Raw genomic sequence first — 6,032 nt, 5'->3', positions numbered from 1 at the left:
CACTTACAGCATGGATACACTAAAAACATGGATACACTACAACGATGTGATACCACTACAACATGGATACCACTACAACATGGGATACCACTACAACATGGATGGACACTACACGACAACATGGATACACTACAAAATGGATGACCACTACACGCATGGATACACTACAAACATGGATACACTACAACATGGATAACACTACAAGCATGGATAGACTACAACATGGATACACTACAACATGGATACACTTACAACATGGATACACTTTACAACATGATACCACTTACAGATGGATAGACTACAACATGGATACACTACAACATGGATACACTACAACATGGATTACACTACAACATGGATACACTACAACATGGAGTACACTACAACATGGATACACTACAGCATGGATACACTACAACATGGATACACTACAACATGGATACCACTTACAGCCATGGATACCACTACAGCATGGATACACTACAACATGGATACACTACAGCATGGATACACTACAACATGGATACCACTACAAACATGGATACCACTACAGCATGGATACCACTACAACATATACCAACTACAACATGATACACTACAACATGGATACACTACAGCATGGGATACACTACAACATGGATTACGAACTACAACATGATACACTACAACATGATACCACTTACAGCATGGATACACTACAAACTGGATACACTACAACATGGACACACTACAACATGGATACACTACAACATGGATACACTACAACATGGATACACTACAACATGGATACACTACAACATGGATACCACTACAGCATGGATACCACTACAGCATGGATACCACTACAACACTGGATACACTACAACATGGATACACTACAACATGGATACCACTACAGCATGGATACACACAGCATGGATACACTACAACATGGTACACTACAGCATGATACCACTACAACATGGATACACTACAACATGATACACTACAACATGGATACACTACAACATGGATACACACTTACAACATATACACAACATGGATACACTACAGCATGATACACTACAACATGGATACCACTACAACATGGATACACTACAACAAATTACACTACAGCATGATACACTACAAACATGGATACACTACAACATGATACACTACAACATGGCACTACACTACTACATGGATACACTACAGCATGGATACCCACTACAACATGGATACCACTACAGCATGGATACACTACAACATGGATACCACTACCAGCATGGATACACTACAACATGGATAACCACTACAGCATGGATACACTACAACATGGATACCACTACACCATGGGATACCACTACAGCATGGATACACTACAAACATGGATACACTACAACCATGGATACACTACAGCATGGATACACTACCACATGGATACACAACGACTACAACATGGATACACAACTGATAACAACATGGTAAACTACAACTAACAACATGGATAGACCACTACAACATGGATAACAAACATAGTACACAACATGGATACACTACAACATGGATACACTACCAACATGATACACTTACACATGGATTACACTACAACATGGATACCACTACAGACATGGATACCACTAACAACATGGATACACTACAACAATGGCACCAAATGGATACACACAACATGGATACCACTACAACATGGATACACTACAACATGGATTACCACTACAACATGGATACACTACAGCATGGATACACTACACACACATGGATAACTACACTACAACATGGATACCACTACAACATGGATACCACTACAACATGGATACACTACAACATGGATACACTACAACATGGATACACTACAGCATGGATAGACTACAGCATGGATAGACTACAGCATGGATACACTACAACATGGATACACTACAACATGGATACACTACAACATGGATAACCTACAACATGGATACACTACAACATGGATACACTACAACATGGATACCACTACAGCATGGATACCACTACAGCATGGATAACATTATAGCATGGATAACATTATAGCATGGATACCACTACAGCATCAGCACATATCACGGTCTGACACCTAAAAACACTTTAAATCACTGGCCCAAAGTCAATCACACACGTTCACAAAGTCAGGTGATCAAGATGAACATGTATAGGGCAGTCTATCCTTTGTGTAATAATGATATTCTGATAGAACCACTTATCAATGTGTGAGAGAAGTAGAGAGAGACGAGGAGAGAGAGAGACAAGGAAAGAGAGAGCGAGAGAGAGAGAAAAGGAAAGCGAGAGAGAGAGAGAGAGAGAGATGAGGAGAGGAGAGGGGGGAGAGAAAGAGAGAGAGATGAGGAGAGATCGAAAGCGAGAGAGGGATTGCACAGTGTTCCATCACAGCAGCAAGATTTGTGACCTGTTGCCACAAGAAAAATGCAACCAGTGAAGAACAAACACCATTGTAAATACAACCCATATTTATGTTGATTTATTTTTCCTTTTGTACATCATTGCAACACTGTATATAGACATAATATGACATTTGAAATGTTTTTATTATTTTGGAACTTTTTTCAGTGTAATGTTTAGGGTTAATTTAACTTTTGTTTATTAGCTTTTTCACTTGCTTGGCAATGTAAATATATGTTTCCCATGCCAATAAAACCCCCTTAAATTGAATTTAATTGAGAGAGAAGTAGTGAGGCTGGGGTAGAGGATATAGGAATATAGCATTAAAGGACATTGCTGAGGTGACATTATCACAATAAAAAGGTATGATGAGGAAATTAAGGGAGATAGTGGATAGAAGAGATACTCAGATTCCACCCCCCTGGGCCTTATGTAAAATCTCCTTTAGATTTAAACACGTTTCTAATTGAATATGACCTGCAGAGGTGTGCGGTGCTCAATCTCTGAGATTAGAAAATATACACAGGACTCCAAAACCAGTTGGATGGAATCACGAAAGCATCATCACTTTCCATAATAGCCACTGTTTACTGTAAACCAGCTTAATCTGGAAGGAGTATTTTAGCATCTTCAATATGGTTCCCTCCGTCTCTCTGGTTTGGTTGTCAGGAGGTTTGTGTTGGGCAGTCTATGTTAAATCAGTTACAGAGTGTTAGTAGCAAATCCGTGTGGAACCCAGATCCTCTGACCTTCAATTACCTTCCCAGCTGTTTGGGGAATCCCTCTCTCCCTCTCTCATCCCATTCCTCTCTCTTCCACTCATCCCCTTTCCTCCCGATGCCTCCCTCTCTTCACTTCAATCCCTCCATTTCTGTTCACTTGTCTCTCACTAAGACACCAGTTGATTTGCCCCTGTTCCACCTGAGCCCCAAACCATAGACAACACAAATACCCAGCAGCAGGCCTTCCACTATTCACATCTGACGTATTAGTAACCCTATACATACTCCATTCAAACTGAGAACAACTAATTACACCCCCCCCCCCCCCCCCCCACTAACCTCCTACTCCTCATTCTGTAATACTATACACTCCTACCTTTGGTGGAACGTATTATGCATTTTCCATCAAATAGTAATTGACTCTGTTATTAGCATAAACAGTCTCTGTCTGCGTCTCTGTTGGCTGAAATGGCAAAGCGATGGAAAGAGAGTGTGGTGGGACCCACATGAAAAAACACTATAATATACTATGGTTTCAATACTATAAATCAAATCAAATTTTATTTGTCAACATAAACGGTTAGCAGATGTTAACGCGAGTGTAGCGAAATGCTTGTGCTTCTAGTTCCGACAGTGCAGTAATATCTAACAAGTAATCTAACAATTCCCCAACAACTACCTAATACACACACATCTAAAAGGGGTGAATGAGATTATGTACATGTAAGTATATGGATGAGTGACGACCGAGCGGCATAGGCAAGGTGCATAGATGGTATAAAATACAGTATACATGCAGATATATATAGTATACTATTGTATGAATACTATAGTATACTATGGTTTAAATACTATAGTCTACTACGGTATAAATATTATAGTCTACAATGGTATAAATACTATAGTATTCACTGTAATGTTTTTGCTGACTTTACTGTAGCATTTACAGTAGCATACTGTAGTATAAATACCGTAGTAAAAGAAAACTGTAGTATATACTATAGTAATTAATGTAGTGTTTTTGTGGATTGTAGTATACTGTAGTATTTATTGTAGTGTTTTTGTTTTATTGTCTTTTACATAGAATTGGAGGCTTTCTCCTCGAGGAAACCTACTGAGAAAATACTAAAAGAACACATTTTACATAACCTGTAGGTAGGTAGGTAGGACTGGGGTCTGAATGGAGAGTTCAGAGCTTTTGCTCTTTTCTATAACATGTAGGGAACACATTATATGGTCTATACTTGGCATGTAGGTTTCTCACTTATGGGTGGTACAACTTCATATGGGGGAGGGGAATGTGCAGGGTATATGCAAATTAAAACTGTAGTATTTACTTTAGTTCAAAAGTGTTTTTTTCGGACTGTAGTGTTTTTACAGACATTACTGTAGTATTTACTACAATGTTTTCGGGGAGATAATACTGTAGTATTTACTATAGTATTCTACAACATTCTATAGTAAGTACTCCACATGATTGAGGGACACTACCGTGTGTAGCATAGTATTCTACAGTATACTACAGTTTACTACAGTTTACTATAGAATTATATAGTAAGATGTACTGAAGTATTCTATAGTATCTGTAGTATTTTTTTCATGTGGGGAGAGTCGACACCAAAAATCCTGAAGACGTTAAAAACAAATCAGCCAGCTAGTCTGGCGTAGGCTACTGAATAGCCTTATGTATTTTGTTTAGTAGAGATTGTCAGATGGCTCCATATGCATTGCTTATCAATCACCCAGTTCATTAGGACACGTGCACACACTGACATAGCAGCTGTAGCTAATTTTAGTTTTGTCAAATTTGAGTCAGTCGAGAAAGCGTCGACTCCAACGACTCTGATAGCAGGAGTCGGAGTCGACTCCAATAGAAACAGAATATCCAGTCTCTCTCTGGCCTCTCGTTGTCCTGACAACAGCCACACAGGAACAGCAAGGAACCAGCTCAGTGCTGGAACCGTATCACTCATAACACCAGTTTCATAAACAGACAGGTTATAGCAATTACTGACACCCACTAGCACCTGCCACCTACTCCTTTCATCTCACACGAAGAGGGGGGAGAGACACACACACACACAGAACTTATTCTATTCTGTCAACACTGAGATTAAATTCTATGGGTTTTTCATAAGAAACTATAGCGGTATAACAACATCCCTTTTATACACAATGAGCTTTGAAGCCTGTGTGAATATTTCATAACATGTCATAACACTGGTTAGACATGTAGTCTGCAGACCTCCTAACCTCATTCTAGAAGTACAATAAAACATGGGATATGAAGTGTTACCCCTTTAAGTATTCATGTCATGTTTTAAGACCAAATATAATGCACGACATACAAAAAAGACATAAGATATCTTCTAATCTTGGTATTAGTTCATATAAATTATATTTTGTTATGAGTTGTAATGTAAATCATATCAACTCAACACTTTATTTGTCACCGAATACAACAAGTGTAGACCTTACCGTGAAATGCCTACTTACAAACCCTTAACCAACAGTGCAGTTCAAGAAGAGTTTAATAAAATATTTACCAAATAAACTAAAGTAAAAATAATAAAAGTAACACAATAACATAAACAATAATGAGGCTACAGTTGAAGTCGGAAGTTTAAATACACCTTAGCCAAATACATTTAAACTCAGTTTTTTCACAATTCCTGCATTTAATCCTAGTAAAAAATTCCCTGTCTTAGGTCAGTTAGGATCACCACTTTATTTTAAGAATGTGAAATTTCAGAATAATAGTAGAGAGAATTATTTATTTCAGCTTTTATTCTCTTCATCACATTCCCAGCGGGTCAGAAGTTTACATACTCTCAATTAGTATTTGGTAGCATTGCCTTAAAATTGTTGAACTTGGGTCAAACGTTTTGG

Source organism: Salvelinus sp. IW2-2015, linkage group LG6.1 (assembly GCF_002910315.2).
Source record: "Salvelinus sp. IW2-2015 linkage group LG6.1, ASM291031v2, whole genome shotgun sequence".
Lineage (NCBI taxonomy): Eukaryota > Metazoa > Chordata > Actinopteri > Salmoniformes > Salmonidae > Salvelinus > Salvelinus sp. IW2-2015.
The sequence above is the reverse complement of the archived record's forward strand: the minus strand, read 5'-3'. Positions refer to the sequence as shown.